This window comes from Ictidomys tridecemlineatus, chromosome X (genome assembly GCF_052094955.1).
Source record: "Ictidomys tridecemlineatus isolate mIctTri1 chromosome X, mIctTri1.hap1, whole genome shotgun sequence".
In the NCBI taxonomy this organism is placed as follows: domain Eukaryota; kingdom Metazoa; phylum Chordata; class Mammalia; order Rodentia; family Sciuridae; genus Ictidomys; species Ictidomys tridecemlineatus.
The window spans coordinates 115,561,403-115,567,940 of record NC_135493.1 but is presented as its reverse complement, the minus strand read 5'-3'; the positions used below and the strand labels follow the sequence as shown (position 1 = coordinate 115,567,940).

General features: G+C 39.0%; 1 non-coding gene across 1 annotated transcript; it reads right to left on the bottom strand.

Annotated features, from left to right (window-relative positions):
- Positions 1-5,311: 5,311 nt before the first annotated feature.
- On the bottom strand, positions 5,312-5,385 carry Trnav-cac (transfer RNA valine (anticodon CAC)). Its single transcript has one exon. It is a non-coding gene; the product is annotated as a tRNA-Val (tRNA).
- Between the last annotated feature and the right edge of the window lie 1,153 nt (positions 5,386-6,538).

The following is a 6,538-nucleotide window of genomic DNA, read 5'->3' as shown; positions in this document are numbered from 1 at the left end:
CAAATGAAATACAAAATATTTATTTTAATTAAATAACCCTCAGTTAATGAAAACATTTAATTAAACAGAATCCATTCCTCGAACATGTCAAAAAAACAAAGATTCAAATTTCCTTTTTGTAAAATAAATACATGAAGGATATAATTAATAAGAATTTATATTTTGGTAAAATAAATACATATGCAAAAATATTCAGTATTTTTGGCTTAAAGGTTCCACAGAGTTAGCTCACATCGCCTCCTTCAGCAATGGTCTTTGCTTTTCCAGGCCTGAAGAGTCTTCATGAGTGATTCTTATAGATACCATCTCCCAAATCCACACCAGGTGCTTTTACTGGACACACACCCAGCTAAAATAGTCCCTAGTGAAGAGGAGCTTGTGTTTGGGTTCAAGGAAGGAAGGAGAAAAAATTTTGCAGCCAACTTTACAATCCACTGAAACTCTTTTTTTTTTTTATTGGTTGTTCAAAACATTACAAAGCTCATGACATATCATCTTTCATACATTAGATTCAAGTGGGTTATGAACTCCCATTTTTACCCCAAATACAGATTGCAGAATCACATCGGTTACACATCCACATTTTTACATAATGGCATATTAGTGACTGTTGTATTCTGCTACCTTTCCTATCCCCAAGAGTACCCTTTTCCCCACATCCTCGCCAGCACTTGTTGTTGTTTGACTTCATAATGGCTGCCAATCTTACTGGAGTGAGATAGTATCTTAGGGTGGTTTTGATTTGCATTTCTCTGACTGCTAGAGATGGTGAGCATTTTTTCATGTACTTGTTGATTGATTGTATGTCCTCCTCTGAGAAGTGTCTGTTCAGGTCCTTGGCCCATTTGTTGATTGGGTTATTTGTTATCTTATTATTTAATTTTTTGAGTTCTTTGTATATTCTGGATATTAGGGCTCTATCTGAAGTGTGAGGGGTAAAAATTTGTTCCCAGGATGTAGGCTCTCTATTTACCTCTCTTATTGTTTTTCTTGCTGAGAAAAAACTTTTTAGTTTAAGTAAGTCCCATTTGTTTATTCTTGTTATTAACTCTTGGGCTATGGGCGTCCTATTAAGAAATTTGGAGCCCGACCCCACAGTATGTAGATCATAGCCAACTTTTTCTTCTATCAGATGCAGTATCTCTGATTTGACATCTAGCTCCTTGATCCATTTTGAGTTAACTTTGTGCATGGCGAGAGAAAGGGATTCAGTTTCATTTTGTTGCATATGTATTTCCAGTTTTCCCAGCACCATTTGTTGAAAATGGTATCCTTCCTCCATTGCATGCTTTTAGCCCCTTTATCAAATATAAGAAAGTTGTAATTTTGTGGATTGGTCTCTGTGTCTTCTATTCTGTACCATTGGTCCACCTGCCTGTTTTGGTACCAATACCATGCTGTTTTTGTTACTATTGCTCTGTAGTACAGTTTGAAATCTGGTATCGCTATACCTCCAGATTCACACTTCCTGCTTAGAATTGCTTTTGCCATTCTGGGTCTTTTGTTTTTCCATATGAATTTCATGATTGCTTTATCTATTTCTACAAGATATACCGTTGGGATTTTGATTGGCATCGCATTAAACCTGTAGAGAACTTTGGGTAATATCGCCATTTTGATGATGTTAGTTCTGCCTATCCATGAACAGGGTATATTTTTCCATCTTCTAAGATCTTCTTCTATCTCTCTCTTTAGGGTTCTGTAGTTTTCATTGTATAAATCTTTCACCTCTTTTGTTGGGTTGATTCCCAAGTATCTTATTTTCTTTGAGGATATTGTGAATAGAGTGGTTTTCCTCATTTCCATTTCAGAAGTTTTGTCGCTGACAGGAATGCCTTTGATTTATGCGTGTTGATTTTATATCCTGCCACTTTGCTGAATTCATTTGTTAACTCTAGCAGTTTTTTTGTAGACACTTTTGGGTCTGTTAAATATATTATCATGTCATCCGCAAATAGCGATAATTTAAGTTCTTCTTTTCCTATTTTTATGCCTTAATTTCTTTTGTCTGTCTAATTGCTCTGGCTAGTATTTCAAGAACTAAATTGAATAGAAGTGGTGATAGAGGGCATCCCTGTCTTGTTCCAGATTTTAGAGGGAATGCCTTCAGTTTTTCTCCATTTAGGATGATGCTAGCCTGAGGTTTAGCATATATAGCTTTTACAATGTTGAGGTAAGTTCCTGTTATCCCTAGTTTTTCTAGAGTTTTGAACAAAAAGGGATGCTGTACTTTGTCGAATGCTTTTTCTGCATCTATTGAGATGATCATATGGTTCTTTTCTTTAAGTCTATTGATGTGGTGAATAACGTTTATTGATTTCCGTATATTGAACCAGCCTTGCATCCCAGGGATGAATCCTACTTGATCATGGTGCACAATTTTTTTGATATGCTTTTGTATTTGATTTGCCAGGATTTTATTGAGAATTTTTGCATCCAAGTTCATTAGAGATATTGGTCTGTACACTGAAACTCTTTAATAAGGACAGAATATCAAGGAGATATGAGAATAGATAGTCTGCCATTTTGCCCATTGCAATAGACGTTTTTAGTAGCATACCATTTTCAAGTTTTGATACATAATTTGATCTTGGCTTCCATAACACAATGCTCTGCTAGTTTTTCTCCCATTTTACTAGCTTTCCCTTCTCAGTCTCCTTTGCTAATTCTTTCTGTAATTTGAATATTGGAATATCTCATGGTTTATTCCTGGGGCTTTTTTTCTCCTCCTACTCTTTCCTGAATTCTGTGTTGAACCACGACACAAAGAAAAGATCATTGGCTCCAATTTTAAATCAAATTAAAGCAAGCTTATATTATTTACACAAAGAAAACTGGCCAAGGGCTGTCTCCCTAAGCCAGGCTAGAGATCAGCCCCCCAGCTCTCCAGGAACAAGGTTTTATAGTACCAAAAGTTGCAAAAGGGGGTGTCTTGAGAACTTACAGATAAACAGGATTTTGACAAGTACAATACAAAGGCAGATAGTAGATTAATGATCTACATGGCATGATATTTCAAGGTAGGGAATAAATTCAGATTTCAAAATCAGGATTTATGAGGCACCACTGAGGTTTCAGAGAGGATTGTTATCTGGTCAAGGAGAGCCAGGCAAGGGTGAGTTCAGGGCAAGAATTCCAAACAAGTTTACAAATCGCAGTAATTTATAGTAAAACAGAAATTAACTTTTCACTACATTGTGATGAGATGGCTCCCAATCTTAAAATGGAATTAGGCTGGGTTCATTATTCTGCTCATCTAGGAGTTTGACTTTAAATACTGTCTAAAGTTTACCTACCACTGTAATGCCAGATTCGTGGGATCCCGGTAGACCTCCAGGAGCCAAATCCGATGCAATCACACAAGAGTCTTTATTGCAAGCTCCAGCCTGTACTCAGAACCATTCCCGACGCAGAGGTCCCAGGGAGTGAGCCCTGGTTCTTTGTTCAGTGAGATTTTATAGGTTTTTACAGCAAATCATTTCACACCCCAGGAAAGTCAAACAACAACTCTTAACATTGATTTGAGCACATTCACTGGTGGGAAAAAGTTGGGTAAGGGTGATTGGTGAGTTCAAGTGGTGGATACATTTGAACTGACTAGTTTAGGTCACAGAGGTTGCAAGTGTGTATATGCTAAACTGCAGGGTGGCTTAATCATATTATCAATCACTGAAACTACTGGGGAGTCATCTGGCATCCCAGGTATTTTTCCTGTCTCATGCTGATTGGTGATTGCTAGGTGGTTGCTATGGGTCCTCACCTAGGGTAACGGAGTCAGGGACACCTGGCGCTGCAGATCTCTCCTGTTAAACAACTCAGTAAGGTGGGTATATGTGCCTAGGAGCGCTCTGTGGGTTTTTCCAAGGACTAGGGTCACACCCCCTCCCTTTGGACAGGCCTTGAGGCAGAAGCTGGTTTCTAAAAAATGGAGTCACATCAGTTTCTCAACACCACCACCAGATTCTCAGTGTAAATCATAACTCCTGTTCCAAATGTCCACCTGATATCTTCTACTTGTCTGCAAATATCTCAAAATTAACAAGTCCAAAATGGAGCCATTGATTTTTCTTCCTCAATTCTACTTCTCTCCTAGTCTTCCTCATCTCAGTTATTTGTCCCACCAACCACCTAGGTTCTCAAGACACAACCAACCAATCCACTGGCATTTCCTATTGGTTCTATCTCCAATGATATCTCAAGTTCATCTTCTTATCTGAGCCCTAGATTATGCTATTGTCTACCATCTGGACTACTGAAATAGTCACCTGAGTAGCCTTCCCTCTTCCTTCCTGTGACTTTTCCATTCCCAAGTTCACAAATAACAAAGGGATTCTCTTAAAATGTACATCAAGTCAATCACCTCCTTAAATCACATTCTTCAATGGCTTCCCAGTAACTTCCCAGTGCATGTAGAAAAAGTCTGAATTCCTTTCCTAACTTGGCCTCCTTAGTCTTATTCTTGCCTCTATCTCCACATGTACTCTGTAAACAGATACTGATCATGAAGTGGCACCCCCTTTCTCCACAGAAAAGCCCTCTTCACCATGGCTGATTTTAGGACTGTCAGCAAAAGAGTCCATTGTAGATAAACTTCCTATTTTCATGTCACCCTCTTTACTTGGCCACTGGCCGAGAAGATACCAGCACTCCAGGTGCTGGACACCCCTTACTAGTCTTTCACAAACGTATCCAGTATAGGACTTTGAAGAAATGTACAAACAAGTCCTCTGGCCTTGAGCTGGGCTTCACAAAGATGTCTACATTTTTAAGATAAGTTACAAATGGGCTCTATGGTAACAGCTGGCAGGGGGAGGAAAGAAAGGGGAGAAGAAGCTCTCCCCTTCTCAGGTGTTGTCCTTAAAGAGTTAACTTGCCCAAAACAGTGAAAGAAAAAGCTGCTTTTAGGTGAACTTCTGCAAACTGTGAACTTCTGAGCCCCTCCCTTTACATGCTAGGTATACAACTCTGAAACTCCCTGAACTCGGGGGTTCAGGGGATTGATTGATTACAGCAAAAGCTGTGCCCTCCAAACCTGGCTGCAGCCAAATAAAACTGTTTCCTGCTATCTTTGGTGCCTTGCCACATTGGCCTCATACTGACAATCTGTTCCCCTTTCAAGACCCTTCATTGCTGACTCTCTTTGTAAAATGTATATTCCTAGATCTTCGCATAGTTAACTCATTGTTTTTCAAGTCAGCTCAAACATTACCACAAAGAAGTTTTCCCTGATCTTCACCCTGTAACAGTGACTCCAACTACCCTGAGGCACCTCTTGGTTTTTTGTTGTTGTTGTTGTTGTTGTTTTTGTTTTTTGGGGTGCTGGGGATTGAACCCAGGGCCTTGTGCATGTGAGGCAAGCACTCTACCAACTGAGCTATATCCCCAGCCCTCATGGTTATTCTTTATACATCTTTTTTCTCCATGTAATTATCAAAAGTTAGAACCATTATTGTTTGGTTTCTGGATCCTTCACAGAATTTGAGTTTCTGTCCTAAAGTAAAAGTTTCTGTCCTAAAGTAAGAAACACTTTGCAACAAAATGTTTTTTTTAAAAAAAAGAGAAGAAGAAGAAGGGAGAGAGAGAAAATTTTTTTTAATATTTATTTTTTAGTTTTCAGTGGACACAACATCACTTTATTTTATTTCTATGTGGTGCTGAGGATCGAACCCAGCACCCTGTGCACACCAGGCGATCGCGTTACATCTTGAGTCACATCCTCAGCCCCCCCCCCCCCCCCCCGTCATAGTTTCTGACAAAGTTTGGCATTCAGTGAACAATTTTTCAACAAATGAATGACTAAATGGATGGAAAAATAAAAGACTTAAAGGAAGAAGGCAGGCTTTGTTCCTCAGATGTCTTGACCCAAGAAAATCTAGTCTCCTTATAATTTAACTCAATGTCCCTTCCAGTGCTCCTTCCAACCTTAGGATACCGAGAACAGAACAATGAGGGAAAAGAACAAGGTGGAGGAATTAATATTATGGTCCTCCTAAGAAAAGTCAATTTTTTACTTTATCAGGGAATCAGATACCCTTTGTCTCCCCTCTTTGCATCTTAAAAGGGCGCCTCCAAGGATCCCTGTATCAAAGGAACCTCAGGAATTTGCCCTTTGGGAAAACTAAAGAGCCTCTTAATAAGCATATCTTTTTTGAGAAAATGAAAAGATTCCCTGGCTGGGGAGATACCTCAGTGGTAAAGTGCCTGCCTAGCATGCATGAAGTCCTGAGTTCAATCCCCATCACCACATAAAAAATAAACAACAACAATAAAAATGGTATTTAAAAAAAATTACCACTTAGTTTTAGTTTCTACTTTCTTTAGAACAACATTTCTAAGTAATTCAACAAAGCCATTTATTTTACAAAGAAAAATATTACTCTTAAAATTTGTTCTCCTGGGCTGGGGATGTGGCTCAAGCGGTAGCGCGCTCGCCTAGCATGCGTGCGGCCCGGGTTCGATCCTCAGCAGCACCACATACCAACAAAGATGTTGTGTCCACCGAGAACTAAGAAAAGATAAATAAATGTTAAAATTCTCT